General features: G+C 39.4%; 1 protein-coding gene and 1 long non-coding RNA gene across 5 annotated transcripts in view; both read right to left on the bottom strand.

The window, feature by feature from the left end:
* Positions 1-17197, bottom strand: part of nAChRalpha4 (nicotinic acetylcholine receptor alpha4) — a 449450-nt gene that overhangs the window by 208190 nt on the left and 224063 nt on the right. The window lies entirely within an intron of this gene.
* Positions 15038-16117, bottom strand: LOC139353247 (uncharacterized). The gene is made up of 3 exons (XR_011604421.1): positions 16034-16117; positions 15345-15495; positions 15038-15180 (listed from the first exon to the last, which is right to left on the bottom strand). It is a non-coding gene; the product is annotated as an uncharacterized lncRNA (long non-coding RNA).

Below are 17197 nucleotides of genomic sequence, written 5' to 3'. Positions count from 1 at the left end.
AGAGAGGACGAATCTCTCCACCAGCCGTTGAAGAAGTCGCATGCCTTTGGCATAATATATATATATTTTGTGCTTATGTGAATTGGTATATTTAAGAACAGCCGTATTTTGGTGCACGTATATTTATATATATATATCCATTATAATATTTTCCCAAAGCCCAGGATCCGGAGCGTCGAGATCTCATAGCCCAGGATTTAAAGAGGGGGTAAGTTTGTCGGGACACGGTTCCTTTCTTATAAACATACATATATAAATATTCGTGCAGTATCCTTCAGTTTTATAGACTACTATAAACTTTTTCAGCGGCGAGTATCAGGCTTGTAGTTATATGATAATTGCAAGGGCCCTCTGAGCGACGTTTGAAGTCGTGAATAGTCAGTATTTTGCTGATGTGTGCACCTTCATAGGTGATAAATTCGATACTGTCCGCTAACAGAATAATTGTCAATTAAATTAGATTAATCAACAGACTCAGATATATATTACCTAATAAATTTATAATGTGAAAAAGAATTGGAAACCATGGTGTGCTAGAACTCTAACAAAGGGGGTGTGCTGACGCGAGGAGTGAAGTAGGTCAAGAACAATGACATAACTTTCGACGGACAACCTTGACAATAGGGGATCGTATTGCGCGGCCCGCGACGATCCATTGGCACACGAATGTGTGAAGGGGAGGGAATATGGCCAAAACACAGCCCGATCGTATTGCGATCAAGCGACAGCTAAGCTTGTTGGGCAGTGTGGACTGATGACTGACGAACTTGATGACTAATATTATTTTCCAGGCACTTTTAATATTTATTCTCGTTATGTTGGAGAGGAGAGAGGCTTACCAAGATCCCACGACTCGAATACGACGTAGCTTATGCCGGCAAATGGTGCCTGAACATCGGACGCCTCTTCCTCGGCCCAAGTCCTTGTCAGGACTCGGGCACTAATATGCCCACGTAACAGAATTGGCGCCCAACGCTAGGACATTTCATATTCCTTAAGGAATTTTACCAGGGTCCACAATCTCGATGCCTGCGGTATCGGAGTGGATGTACCTAGGGATGGCAAAGCTTTCATCTTTGTTTGCCATGAGTAATTTGACTGTTTGATAGAACAGGGAGCTTAAATAATTTTAAATATGCGCATACTTATTTTGTCTTTAAATTAGTAACTTTAAAGTCCCCAACTTCTGTGACTGTCCGTTTTGAGAGGCCTCTCAATCAGAACTTCGTCTCAGAATAGTGGCTTGACTTTAAAAAGTTGTAACCATAGAAATTCCCTGTTTTGTTCATGGACAAATTTACCAAAACTTCCTTAAAACAAGAACTATGAGTTGTCCTTTCTATAATACTATACCTACAACTAAGTGCCGACCGACTATTTGTTGAGATCAACGTAAATACAACATAACATAACATTTGACCTGAATAGAAAGGGAAAGTAAAAGCATGATAGCTTAGCGGAATTTTATTTTGGGGCTTACATATCGGACGGTTCTTGACCGAAGAGAAACTTGAGAAGCAGAGGGAAGCACCCCCAGTTGATAAACATTCTTATTGTCGACTTAGTCAGCGTTAACGTCGCTGACCGGGTACTTTGAAAAGAATCACGAAAAGCTTTTATACCAATCGTATAAATGAAGGGGGCCAAGAAGAAGAGTGACCCGGGCAACAACGCGAGGTGAAAATCACCAACCCCGCAGTGCAAGCGCGCCAAGGCTAGGAGATTCACTTGAAAGAGAGCTGTGGGATCGCGCACAGAATCAGCCAGGGCAGGTAGGTACCCTGTCTGAAGAAAACAACCTGGACCAATATTCTGAAATGGAAGGAGCCGCCGGTGGGGAGAATCTACCCCTAGGACCGCCGAAGGGGAGATCAAGTATGCTTCCCCCATTTTAGAGGCACGAGGAGGACAACTTAGAGGCTGCCGAGCGACGTGAACAAAGATTGATGGAGCTCTTGAGGCAGAGCAACGAAATGCAGCGTGGAATGAGTGCCCAGATAGAAGCGCTGAAAGCACAGATAACAGAATTGCAGTCTCCGACATCCAGGAGACCCGAACAGAAGGGACTGCCTTCACCGCCCCGTACTGTTCCGAATCCAACGGACAGCTTTTTGAGATACCAAGAGACCCCGCCTCTGGAACCGGTAACACAGGACATGCTCAACAGCCAGATTCACCGGTTAAGAACACCCAGGCGGATGGACACCCCATCACACAGGCAATTCAGAACAAACGAGAGGCAGTCGAGTCACCAACTGCATCCGGAGATCGATCGGAACTCATCATTTCAGGACCGAGACCAAAAGATGTCAGATTAGACAGATGGAACCTAAAGTTCGATGGAAGCGGACGCGGCATGACAGTTGAGAGTTTCCTATTCCTCGTGGACCGATTGCAAGAATTGTATGACCTCAGCCGTCAACAAGTCTTTCGTGAATTCCATCTTCTGCTGGCAGGTGCAGCCACGAAATGGTATTGGCAGCTAATGGAAGACAAGGCAGAAGACTACGATTTTGACTACTATTCGTTGGCACAGAAGATGGAACGAGCGTTTTCCACTACCGGAAGTGACCTTATGAAAGTCAAGGAACTAATGGAATGCAAGCAAGGACATTTCTACAAAAGAACTTAAATAAATTGCCATTTGAACATGTTTCAAAGGCATATTGCCTAATATAGCAGTTTTTTTTTAATTACATGTATTAAAGTCTGAGTATATGAATGTACGAGTATTTATTGAAGTTTTCTTCAAGGGTGACGAATTTTATTTGAAATACTGTTGAAGGAGTTTTATATTTAGTTGTGTAATGTATTGTTAAGACTACTTACACCCGTTACTCTTAGAGTAAAAGGGCTTATTAAATTCGTCGAAAAGTAGTTTATTTTATCGGAGTGGCACTCTTACCCCCACAAAGGTCTATAACGCTTAATATCATTTAGCGTCGCTTGTGAACGGTTGTGTTTACTCTTGTGCTCTGAATTTTTGTCTATTCTGTGATTTTTTGCGAGTGTTTTGTGTTTGTTTATTAACAAAGCTTAGTCTAACCGCTGGGTTAGTGTGTTTAGTGTTTTTTACTAGATCTCCCAGTGATTATAGTTATTTTAACATTTATATTAGATTTGTTTAATCTCCTAGCTTTGTTAGTGTAATTCTTATTCTCACTAAACTTGCTAAAACTCTTTGATTCTCACTCTCTCTCCCGCTCTACATTACAACTGTAACTTAAACTCTCTCTGAACCTGCCAAATTTCTGGCAGACTTTTGGTGTGCTATTCTCTTGTCTCTCTCTCTCTCTCTCTCTCTCTCTCTTGCTTGCTTTACGTTGTAACTGTTCCTGCGTAAAGTTGTCAGTGTCCCACAAGCAACGCTCAATCGATAGAAGATTTTTTCTCTCGTGCTCTCTTACATTTAAATTATTACGCGATCTCGCGCTCTTATTTTTTTCGTGTTTTGTGCCTTTGTGGTTTTTGGAATTTGATCCCAGTGCCAAATTTACTTGAGGTATTTTTCATATATTATTTTATTTTATTTAATTTCCTTAAAATGGCTCTTGTCTGCTCTAAGAAAAATTGTTCTCTTTCCTCTTCAACTAAAACCCTTTTATTTTCTGCTGGCTCTGCGAGTCGATGATGCACGTTAAATGCGCAGGATTCACTGGTAGAGTCAAAGACTTCATTGATCAGAATTCTGGACTCATGTGGTCATGTGGATCCTGCAAGGAAATGGTTGTTGAGATGAGCGGCCTTATGAAGCAGACTCGAGACAGCCTTTTGAATCTCTCTGGTGCTTTTAAACAGCTCAATGAGGGGTTCAATTCCGTTTGTGCCCAATTTAATAATAAAAAATTACTAACTGAGTCGCCTAAACGTAAAAAAACCAGCTTAGCGGAAGTTAATACGGTCACGGTATCCACCCCAAATCCGACCTTGGTGGCTGCAGCAGTCTCTGTTGACACTGTGGTAAGTGAACCTACTGCGCCTATGGATACAGCTGTTTTAGGTGAAGTCACTGCTTCTCGAAGTCGGGTGGTAAAAAAACATTCAGTGCCGGCTACGGTGCCGACCGTACCTATAGGTACAGAAGTTACCGTTTCTGGCTCTCAGCTTAGTGAGGTGCAATTTGCTGCTGGGGGACGTAAGAAATTATCAGTTGTTCCACATAGAAAACAATTATTTGTTTCGAGATTCACCCCAGATACCACATCTGAGGATGTTTTGGAATTTATTCGTGAAAAATTCCCATCCGAGAATATTTCAGTGGAACAATTTAGATTTTCATATGCTCGTAGTATATCGTCGTTTAAAATATTTGCTCCGCCTGATGTGTTTAAGGTACTACTTTCTGAAAGCTTTTGGCTTAATGATGATTTAGTAATAAAAGAATTTGTTCCCAATAAACCGAGAACAAATAACAGACCTTCCACGGCGCCAAAAAACTAAAAAGTTTATTTTTGGCTTACCAAAATGTTAAACAAACAATTTTAATGCCTATAGGACCGATCGCTCCTCACGTAGGGGAGGCGGTGTGCTGATTGCCGTTAGCACTAGCCTAACATCCGAGAGAATTCACTCTGATACTCCTAATGAAATTGAATTTGTTAGTGTGAAAGTTTCCTTGCAATCATTCTCAATATTTGTTACATGTTCCTATATTCCACCTGGCTCTGACTTAATAATTTATGAGCACCACCTGTCTGCGATAAAATCTGTTGTATCCCTCCTTTCTAACAGTGACCTTTTGATTGTTTTGGGTGACTTTAATCTCCCTGATATTTCTTGGTCTCCTCCTACTGACTCACTAGTCGCTATACCTCTATCCGCCCATGATTTTGTACATGGTCTTCTAGAATTATCGTTACAGCAAGTAAGCTTTATACGGAATTCATTAAATAGACAACTAGATCTTGTATTTGTTTCAGACCCGTCTGAAGTCACGGTATCTAGAATTGACGCTCTTGTTGTACGTGAAGACCGATATCATCCAACAATGGAATTGACAATCTTCCTCCCACGCGTTGATACCCTCTCTCCTTTAGTTTCTCAAACTAAAGTGAGATGTTTCCGAAAATGTAACTATAAAAAACTTAACGACATGATTTCTCAATATAATTGGACAGAATTGTACAATTGTATGGATATTGAAAGAGCCACTGAACACTTCTATATAGTGTTAAATACCTTTTTTTATGAATGCTTCAAAGACAAACAGGCCACCTTGGTTTACCAATGCGCTTCAAAGACTTAAAAACCTTAGGACAAACACTTATAAAAAGTATAAGAAATCGGGTAAGCCATCTGATTTTTCGAAATATGTGGTGGCTCGATCGGATTTTAATGTTCTCAATAGTCATTGCTATTCTATGTATTTAAGTCGATGTAAATTTGAATTTTCAAATGATCCGAAGCAGTTTTATAACTTTGTCAATGCCAAGCGTAAGTCGTCAGCATTGCCTTCATCGGTACGTTTTAACTCAATGGAGGCATCGACGGATTTTGAAATTGCTGATTTATTTGCCGAGTTTTTCCAAACTACTTATAGTTCGGCTGCTTGGTCAAATTCTAACTACCCTAATCCCTTAAATAAGGCAAATTGTATCTTTACCCCTGAAATTACGGAAATTTCTCTCGTAAGAGACTTAGAAAAAACAACGCCAACTTATTCTCCCGGTCCTGATGGACTCCCCGGGTGTGTGCTTAAGTTTATGTAAACCGATTCTTAAACTTTTTAATTTGTCTATTTCATCGTCAGTTTTTCCTACTATCTGGAAGGACTCTTTTATCATTCCACTTCACAAAAAGGGTGCGAAGGCGGATGCCCAGAATTACAGAGGTATTTCTAAATTGTCGGCAATTCCCAAAGCATTTGAACGTATTATTACTTCTCATTTGCAACATTTATGTTCCTCGCTAATATCACCGTGTCAGCATGGTTTTGTTAAGCGAAGATCGACCACCACCAACCTTCTGGAATTGTCATCTATTGTAATAAATGGATTTAAGAATAAAATGCAGACTGACGTTAAATACACAGATTTTAGTAAGGCCTTTGACTCTGTCAACCACTCTCTTCTCTTATTCAAATTAAATCAGCTTGGGTTTGTATGTAATCTATTAACTTGGATTTCAAGTTATTTGAATGGTAGGACTCAGAGGGTTATATTCAAGAACGCTGCCTCAAAACTGATCTATGTGACATCTGGAGTGCCTCAGGGTAGTCATTTGGGCCCTTTGCTGTTTACTTTGTTTATTAACGATCTTCCCTCTATCATAACACACTCTCGTGTACTAATGTATGCTGATGATGTTAAGCTTTGTTTATCACATAATGATAACTTACAGTCAGATATTGATTGTTTTCAGGGATGGTGTGAGTATAAACTTTTAAATTTGAACTGCCTTAAATGCAACGTTATGACTTTTCATAGGGGTACTCCTTCTTTTGTTAGTTACTCTCTTCAAAATACGCCACTCGATCGTATATATTCAGTTAATGACTTAGGCGTTCCTCTGGACCCAAAACTTAAATTTGACTGCCACATAATGTCCACTGTCAGCAAGGCCATGAGTGCTCTTGGGTTTATAAAGCGTTGGTCAAAAGAATTTGATGACCCTTATACAACCAAATTATTATTTACCTCCCTTGTCCGTCCTATTTTGGAATATTGTTCTTCGGTTTGGAGTCCACAATATCAAATGCACATTGACCGTATTGAGTCGGTACAAAAAAATTTCTTCTTTTTGCCATTCGTAGTTTGAACTGGGATCAAAACATAAGGCTACCTTCCTATCAGAGTAGATTACTATTGCTTAATTTACCTACCCTTGCAAATCGTAGAACAATGCTTGGTACTATTTTTATGCAATATCTTATAAGAGGTGATATTGATTCTGTAGAACTTGTAAACCGCCTAACTTTCAATGTTCCTGTTAGACTAACACGAAATTATTATCCCCTTAATTTGCCACGATGTACATCTAATTTTTGTCTGCACGAGTTTTATGTAATAATTATAACAACCTTTATCATTTAATTTGCACTTCAACTTCTATCCCGGTATTAAAAACTAATATTTTAACTCATTTGCTTCATTCTTAGATGCTTATTTTATTTTCATTTGTGTCCCGTCTCTATTTGTTTTTTGTATCTTCCTCGCGAACTCGTATTTTTTGCCCAAATTGATAAAAGGGCCCAGCGCGTAACAAGCACGTGCTTGGTGTCGTTGGGCCACTTGTTTGTACTGCTCGTAGTGCATCAACGTCCAACGTCCATCATGTCTGTCTGGCTCCCACATTATTTAATATTTGTAAGATGTGGACCATTTATTAAAAAGTTATAAGCATAGAAAGGAATATACGCCTAGAGCTGTGTTGGTACGGGATTTTTGTCAGTGGATTTTGAAGTTGCCCCACAAAATTTATATAAAGAGACTTTTCAGTGGTCTTATATCAGATGGCTTTTTACAGTGGGTGGTTGGCTCCTGTGGCTGCTGAAGATGCTCTTCGACGAGTTGATTCGCTCGCCTCTCCGACTCCGTGCTTCGGTCTTGTATCTCGAAATGCTCCTGATGTTGCTCGCCTCGGCTCGCTCACTACGCTTTTCGAAGCAACGACCGCCTGTTCCTTGCTGTCTCGGACGGTCCCACTAGAACTTCGCTCAGTTCGCGCTGACAGTCAATGCCTACGCCGGTTCACTCGCTTTACGCCTGGTGTTAACGACCCTAGCCTCACCCTATTTATTCTTGTCCGTGAAGTTTTTGCGTTGCTCGATCAGTGTTAAATTGAATGAATAAATTGTTCTTTTATTGTTTTGGAATGATTCGGTAAAGTTCCAGTTAGTGACGAGAACTTGGGTTATAGGTTCTGAATTCTCGTATATAACGTTTGCGGTTGTTTTTGATATTGTGTGAGATGTTATGCAGTCTATTTCATTTCAGATTTTTCTTTCGCAGAATCTGTTGGTGCTTGCCCAGAATTTTGAGGGATTTGAATTGGGATTGATTTAAACTTTTGCAGTAAACTTTTGCAGTGAGCTGAGACTTGCTTGTATCTGTTCTCTTCTAAAAAACTCCTTATTTTTCTTGAACTGTTTAATGTTTGCCGGTGTTTTAGATCTTCCTAGCAAGTACCGCGATTGGTTTTTATTTATTTGAAGTCGTTCAAGGGATCTATTCCACCATGAAACAGGTTTTTTTTATTGAATATTGGGTTTGCTTAGGGGTTGCTGTCCTTGCGCTGTCTTTGTTGTGAAAGGTTTCCGTGAGTGATGTAAAAAAGCGCCAATTTGCGTTTTCTAGCTAGTTTTTAGGAATTGTAGTTTTTACTGGAACTCTCATTATCAAAGAGGTTAATATGGATGGGAAAATTATCACTTCCGTAGAATTCGTGGTCGGCTTTTAATTTGTCCTGATTGTCAAGATTTGGGGTAATTATTTCTAGGTGACCGTGGTCATTGTATGATGAGATCAGAATTGAGTTGGAGAGCCATTTTTATTAGATAAGATTTTGAAATCTACTTAAAAAAAGTACATCTCTTCCTTTTGTTGTTAGGCGACCCCCAGCTTTAATGGTGTAATGGTTTTTTCGTTGGAAGTTCCACACATATTTTAAGCATAAATAATATCAAAATTATTGTTCGAAGCAATATACGTGGATATGAGACAAGCCTGAGGCAGTTACTACATTTCAATGGGCGTGGAGTATGGTCTCGAGTTTTTAATCTTTCGTATACTATCATTAGGGTTTCGAGTAGTGTCGTTGATGCAAATGTGACGGTTATAAGTCCTGATTCTTGCAAAACATTGTTATTAAGTTCTTTCAATGTTGATTATGTATGTAAAAAAAAATGTAAATTTATAAAGATATGCTTAGTATATCTTAATGGTTATGTATTATGGACATATACTAGAGATTAGAAGTTACCAAATTTTCAATTTAAGCCTTTTTTCGTAAAAACTGGACTTCTTTTGAGCTTAGGTGCCATTAGAAAAACTAAATAAGTTATTTCGAGCAAGGGATTAGAATGACAAATGTGTCCATCAAATGTTAGAACCAACTTTTAAAAAATCGGTCGCAAAACGAAAGCGTTATGGCTGGCTTAGTAAAAGTATACGATTTTTCCTCTAAAAATGACATTGATGCTGCCGTCCTTCTTTTCATGTTGTTTAAGTTGTTACATGTTGTTCAAATGGTGAAACCCCAAGAACATTGGTTAAGAAAAGTAACAATTACATACATTGTCGTTCACACTTCTCTATTCAACTGATCTTTCAAATATAAAGTGGCATCTCTTTCCATTTTTAAATGAGGTTAGCCGAGATGCACGTGTGGCGCATACATACCTGAAGTCCTTTGATTACCTACTTTCTTGCTTCCACACCAAAATACTGTTTAAATCTGCATTAAAAGTATTCATAGCAAAATTGGTTTATCGAGTGCTTGCATATTTTAAACTATTAAGAACTCATATTGTTAAATGATAATATGCACATTTTAAGCATGTATCAACTTAAGCAATATAAATAAACTGATGGAAGCATCATAGCAATCCTTTTTTCGAAGACAAATGCGATGTGAAGAAATTTTTGCAAAGTTGGTCCTTACATTTAAAGAACAGACTTATCTTTTAAGCTAATAATTTTCTAATAGTACTAAAACTCAAAAAAGAGGATAGAACATTTTTATTTTGATCACTTCTAGGCAAATAACGTCGCCTACTGGAGTCCGATCTATTTACATTCAGTAAGTGCCTTTTACTAAACGGATGGATAATTGCATTCAAAGGTGTTGGCTTTTTAATACAACAACGTCAAAAAAACATATTTTTTAAAATATCTTAATAACGATTCTTTGGCATTAATTGACGGATTCTGAGGTGCAGCCGAGGACTGCATTACTAACGATCAATGGCATGCCCTGGCCATTGCGAAGAATCGAGGACCTTAGCGAGATGTACATATGAAAGTCGAATTTTAAATGAAGATATTTGACGTATCTGCTTAAAATTGAACTTAGAGACCATAAATACATTTGGAGATTGTCATGTACAGACTGTACCAAAATATGATACGCTTTTATTAGAGCCACAATAAATTAACTCTCGTTGCATACATATAGATTGATCAGGATATTTGAAAGCTAGTATTTCATATGGCAGGTCACATAACTAATAGAAGTTATGTTAGGTTCTTCTATTTAGTTCTCTATTTTCCTTTCTTTAAGTCTTACTTAAACTATGTTTATGAAAATCTTTGTAAGAAGTGCGAATAAAGACGTTTTAGTTGGGGAATCATGTGGAACCGACTTGGGACAATGACCAATTTCAATGCCAATGACAGCCTCAATAAATCGTCAGATTATTATTATTTTTTTTTTCGCGCGGGATCCCACGGCCACCCCTTCCGCCCAACCGACCGAGGGGCGCTGCCGTGTGTCGAACGGCACGAATTCGCGAGATGCTACACGCGTAAAAAAATTAAGATATAGTTCGGGGAAAAAAAGTAGGATCTAAATCTGTGCTAGAAAGTTTTATATTAATGGTCTTAGGAGAGGCAGAGAGTCAGATTTTTAGATAATACGATAAAGTATATTATAGTCAGAACATAGTGCTCTGAAAGGTTCATGCAAGTCATAGTTATATCTAAATGATTTAAAATAAGGGGAAATACAATTTCTTCTTAATCTGCATGCAACAGAAAAGCTTATCTGGCTTACCAAGTCGGGGCTATCAATTTCGCCTCGAATAATGTTATAAGTAAAGACTGTTCCAAGCATCATTCTGTGGTTGGCTATGGAGAATATGTTAATTAGGAGTAAACTACTAGAATAAGAAGGTAAAATCAGGCTTGCATCACAGCTTAGGCGCCTTAAAGCAAATAGCAAAAAGTTCTTCAGTACAGATTCGTTACGATCAACATGAATTCCGTATTGGGGACTCCGGACGGGTGATCCATACTAAAGTTACGGACGGACAAGGAATATAAGTAAGGTCCTTTTAATGTAAGGATCATCAATTCCTTTGACCATTTTTTAATAAAGCCACTCGCACCCCTAGCTTTATTTACCATGGACGAAATATGATCAGCAAATTTTTGTCTTGGGTGCAAAAGAACGCCAAGATCGTTTACTAGTTATTCTATTCAATGAGCCATCACTCCGCGTGTATGTCGTATATTGAGGATTGACTTGATAAGAATCATTACCTTTCACCTAGAGCCCTTTAAGTTCAGTAAATAGTCAGAGCACCATGTTTGATAATTATTAAAATCCGATCGTAAGTTGGACTGGCAAGAAGTATCCTGTTCCTCTAAAACTAACTAATGGGTTAACATAGTGTTTGATTATTTTTTTCAATATTCGGTTCTGCGAGCATGTGGACTAGCGGTACTTTTTAGAGACCCCCACCCATTTGCCCGACTTTACTGAACCTAAATACACCCTGAAAAATATAGAACAAAAATTTTAAGAACAAACGATTTTAAAAACGTTCCGAGTTGAGCTCGAATCTTTTAGAATGAACGCCCTTAGTACAAGAATCTTTCGTACTGAAATTTAAAACGCAATAAGAACAAGAAAGGAAGTTAACTTTGACAAGCCGAAGTTTGTATACCCTTGCAGCTGTAATTATTAATTTTTAAAATACACAAAATGTTATTCCTAATAGTATAAGATAATATGTCAAAAAACACCAAAGCAATGATTTGTTTGATATTATTTTCCCACCAATTTTTCGATCGTTCCTATGGTAGCTATATGATATTGTTGTCCGATTTTTATAAAATTAAATTTGAAAATCAGAACTAATTAAAAAATGTTATTTCCAAGCGAAGGTGATTATATGTTAAGTTTAGTTTACTTTAGTTTTTTTTCCGATTATTCCTATGGGACCCGGCTGGTTCCGACAAGTACTTAGCCTCACCGCCCGATAGCGTCACTATCGCAAGAGAAAGTAACTATCGTGTAGTACATTCTCATAGACAGCTACTGTCGAAATTTCAGCCGAATCGGACTTGTAGTTTTGATTTGACTGCGTGTGGAATCGGACGTGTCCGCGGATTTTAAAACAAAATGGAGAAAGAGCAATATCGGTCTGTGATTCGATTCTTGTTTTTGGCAGAGAAATCGCGCAGAGAAATCAAAGAGCGCTTGGCTGCTGTGTACGGTGACTCTTCTCCTTCGATGGCGACCGTCAAAAATTGGTTTAATGAGTTTCAACGTGGTCGCACGTCGGTTTTTGATGAGGCACGCCCAGGTGCTCCGAAAACGGATAAAACGGCGAAGAATACTGCCACAGCCCGTCATAGCTTGTCGTAGGAGGCGACCATCCGAGCTTGTCGGAGCTGAAGGGGTGAGGCTCACTGAGCCTGTAATTTCGGTACCACAGGTTGAGCAGCTCCAAGGCTGCTCATTGAGGTTGGCCCCCTTGTGGGAGTATCGTGGTGGCTGTGGTTGACACCTATATCGCGGGTAGAGTCCTCGGGCTCGACGTGGATGTTGCGTTATACAACTCGGGTGCTGTGACCCACAGAACGGTAGAGATTTTAGATAGATATCGCCCCTACGCAAGGGGGAATTGCTACTGGGATGGTTTCTATGTATATAGCTATAGCTTCCAGTCCGGGGCGTTGGTTTGGCGCTTAATCTAGACCCATGCATTATATACTCACTTGTGGGTATATTAGAATACCGTGGTTGTAATCCCTTCATTGTGGAATACGCCACATAAAATAAGTTCGGAGGGATCCGAGACGCACACCACTTAGGATAACGTGACAAAAATCAACGATCTCGTATTGGCAGACCACCGATAGCTGAGACAGTATGCATGTCAAAAGACCGCGTGGGTCATATCCTTCATGAAATTTTGGGCATGAGAAAGCTGTCGGCGCGATGCTCACAACAACAAACGCAACCGTGAGACCACTTCAGAGCAGTGTTTGTCGCTGTTTAAGCCCAATCCGAAGGAGTTTCAGCGTCGTTTCGTGACCGTCGACGAAACATGGATCCAATGGTACACACCAGAGACCAAGGAACAGTCGAAACTGCGGACTTCACCCGACGAACCTGCTCCGAAGAAGGCGAAGACTGTCCCATCGGCCGGAAAGGTGATGGCCACCGTTTTTTGGGATTCACAAGGTGTGATCTACATCGACTACCTGGAGATGGGCAAAACGGTCACAGGGCTGTGCTATGCCGAATTATCGGGCCGATTCGCCGCCGAATTGCAGAAAATACGGCCCCATTTGGCGAAGAAAAAAGTGCTCTTCCATCATGACAACGCACCGGATCACACTTCCGCCCTCGCCAAGGCCAAATTGGTCGAATTCGGTTACGAACTGCTACCCAATCCACCATATTCTCCAGATTTGGCCCCGTGTGACTTCTTTTTGTTTCCAAACTGGAAAAAGTCACTCGCTGGACAGAAATTTGCGTCGAATGGCCTATTTTGCAGACCTCGAGAAAACGTATTTTGCAGACGGTTTAAAGAACTTGGAGCATCGCTATGTCAAGTGTATCGAGCTAAAAGCAGATTATGTTGAGAAATAAGTCGCCACTTTTCCAAAATTTTCATTTTTTTTTTGGAGGCTAAGTACTTATCGGACCACCCTCGTACATAAACATAACAATATAAGTAAATTCAATTTACTTAATTTTACTATAGTCAAATAATTTACTCTAACAATATTCGTTGTTTTTTTCGATATACAATAATGCTCCTAAAATATTAGGCCATTTACATGTCGCTGCTCCCTGAAATGTTAGTCGCTAGCCGACCATAACGGAGAGACGCAAAAGAAATAACGGACCGGCCGAAATTTGTCTCTGAGAGCGCCGAATGCAGGCAGATTATAAGACAAAGAAAAAGAGGGAACCTCGGAATAACTGCCCGCTTTCAAAAGCACACAGAGAAAGAAACGGAACAATACCCGTTTGATATTGTCTCCTTAATTTTGACATATCACCTTTTACATATCAAATTGATACGAATTCATATCAACATGATACGGATTCATATCAACATTTCTAATTGTTATGATTTTGCAACATATTATTTTAAATGCCGAACTGGGCAAGTTGGCGTCCACCACTTCGCTGGGAAACTTCTATCGAGGACAGAAGAAGGACTTCCTGGCGCTGATGCAAAGCTACAGGAGGCATCAGGGTACAGCGTGAGCGGTCATTTATTGCTAAGACCTGGAATTATTTTTATAATTGATCCGATCTTATGGATTTTCAATATTTATTTATTTATAAGATGCAAAAAAGTAAAAACAAAACTGATTAATATTGATATTACAAACATATCAATCTGATATGAAAGCATATCAGTTTGATTGAAGTACGGATTTTTACTAGTACCTGGTTGCGGATTAGCATGAGGATTGGCCTGTTGGCGCTCTTGCGCCTTCGGAAATAGTTTTTGCAAAAGATGATGCAAAGGTGTACCTTTCATTGTTGGATTCCACTTCTTGAGCCAATGCAAGTGCTGATGGCATGTCCTTCGGCTTTGCCGAGAAGAGGACGTCGGTGAGACTGCGTTTTAGTCCAGAGATAAATACGCGGAGGGCATCCTCCCGGAATTTTTCGCATAAAACTTGTGCCGCCGAGGCTTCATATGACCCCTGCAGTACCATTCAGCGCTTATTGAGCACTCAATCACTGCAAAAAGCTCATCACTCAGCGCTCAATGAGCGCACAATTTGTATGGAGCTATGTGCTGAAATTAACATAGGCATGTCCTAGGGTTCATCAGTGCTCAAAAAATAGCACGCATTGAGCTCTTTTTTGAGCACCCTCTTGAGCGCTTTTTTGAGCAGCAGAAAAAGCACACGTTCAGCACATGTTGAGCGCTCGATTGAGCAGCTGAAAAAGCACACGTTCAGCACATGTTGAGCGCTCGATTGAGCAGCTGAAAAAGCACACATTCAGCACATGTTGAGCGCTCGATTGAGCAGCGAAAAAGCGCACATTCAGCACACGTTGAGCGCTTAGCAGCAAATAAAATTTCAGTAATAATTAATTTGTATTTTTATTTGTTTATTTTAAAATTTGAGCTCGGGGGTTTCCGGTGTTATCGGTGCCGGCGTTGCCTTTTTTTGGTACAACTCAAGTTTTTAACGCACCGCATTGCCTTCTGCAGCGCCTTTTCGGGAGGCTCCGAGGGATCCACTAGGGCGATTGCATCTAGTATTAGAAAAAAATTAGTTTTAAAAATAAAACGTAATCGTTATTTGTAAGATTTATTTATAATAAAAGAAATGTTATCTTTGGCATTCAATGTAAAATCCCAGAAGTCTTGTAAAAATTAAACTTACAAACAATAGTTTTCAGCCTCAACAAAAACTTACTTAATAAGGCACGGGCGAAATTTGGGTAGTCTGAGCCTCTTCTTGTTTTGCCCCCCTCCAAGTTGTGGGACAGAACAAGTTCCTCGGATAATATGCTTAAGATGGAACGACTTAGCCTTCCATTTTTTTATAGATTTACCATCAGCCTTGTCTAAAAATATAAGAAAATTAAAAAAATATCGAGAAGAAATTTGCAAACTTTTGTTTTCGGTCACTTGATTTATTTTATTTTGTTGTAAAAAATTATTTATGTATTTTTTTTATTATTTATTAAATCATTTATTTATTTTGCAGATGCGGAAAAAATACCACATTTCCAGGGACGGAAAATTAGAGATGTTTGAGATTTTTATTTAAATAGCCATGTTTGCTTACTTACACAAAAATAAAAATTGTGCTTTAATGTTGTTAATACAAAAAATCATAAGTTATAAAAACAAACATCTCTTATTTTTGGTCCCTAGGAACTTAGCACTCAATAAGATTTTCAAATTTTTTCACAGATTCATTCATTTGTTTATTTATATGCATCATTTGTTGTTTTTCACGTCAAAAATTAATATTTTTCACAGCTATTTTTTTTCCGCCACGTGTTTTGTTGGGAATCTTGTATTTTCCATTTTTTAAATATACATTAACTTGTTTTTACTCTCACTGATTAAATTAATATTGGTCTGCGACAGACTTACCTGGGAATCGTATAGGTATCACTTTTAAACCACTGGTTTATTTTATTTAACTACGTAATTGCGTGCAATTCTAACTCCTTTACATAAGTAAACGCAAGTGAAAAGACGAAAAAAGGCGCGTGCCTTCCAGAAAAACAACAAGCAACAACAACAACGGTTCCGCTAAGCCGTTGTTGTTTTTTTTGCATGTCCCGTTTGGTCTATGCATCTTGCACATAAAAGCAGGGTATTTATAGACATATTCGACTATGCAAATCGGTTTATAAAAATATATTTTTAAAACTTTACATATTATTAAATTATATTAATAAACATATAAATTTGTTTAAGAAATACAAATATTTTAAAACAGAAACCTATTATTTTAAATCGTTGTTTTAACATTTACGAACAAATGTCGCATTATTCAAAAGGCAAGGGTGCACAAAGGTCTATATATTTTAGTTGCTGGGCCTCCTTCCCTTCACGCGCACTTTTTCGTCTGAGACTTGACGAGAGAGGGAGAGCCCAAAATTACTTTTTTGTGCGTTCTCTTTGCGGACCCGACTGAGAGCGCGTCGCTTTGCCGCCGTTGCGCTCAGCTCTGCCAGCATCGCTGGCTTCTCTGCCGACGTCGCAGTCGGCTTCGTGATGATTGGGCGCTTAACTCAATTGTGGAACTGCAGGGACATAGTTGCCTTATTAGTGAGGAGGGTAAGCTTCCTTTCCACCTCGTCGTAATACTGTAGAAGCGAGAGATTTCCCTGTCTGAGGGTACCAATCTCCTGCTCTATGATGTGCATTGTTCGCTTGTCATTGTATGTGAAATCGAGTCGATTTATAATCGCATCGAAGTTCAATACGGTGCCAAACGAAGATACTACGGCATCGGCAGGGCCTCTAATCTTACTCCTAATAATAATAACCGCCTGATAATGGCGTGAACTACCCTCGAAGTTCTTAAATATGTAATACGCGCCTACTGCCGCTTGCCGCCAGGCGACGTATGTCTCCTGGGTCCCCGCAAATTCCGGCAGGCACTTGACGGCGTCTAGCGGCTCATTACAAACTATGTCCCTGTTTATATCTATAGGTGCGTAAACTTTAATCTGAGGGGCTACTGCTTGGGCGGGCGCGATTTGGATCGCCGCCACTTGGCTGGCCAGTTCCTGATTAGTCTGCCGT

This window comes from Drosophila suzukii, chromosome 3 (genome assembly GCF_043229965.1).
Source record: "Drosophila suzukii chromosome 3, CBGP_Dsuzu_IsoJpt1.0, whole genome shotgun sequence".
Taxonomy (NCBI): Eukaryota; Metazoa; Arthropoda; class Insecta; order Diptera; family Drosophilidae; genus Drosophila; species Drosophila suzukii.
Note: the sequence above shows the minus strand (reverse complement) of the source record. Positions and strands in the feature narration are given on the sequence as shown.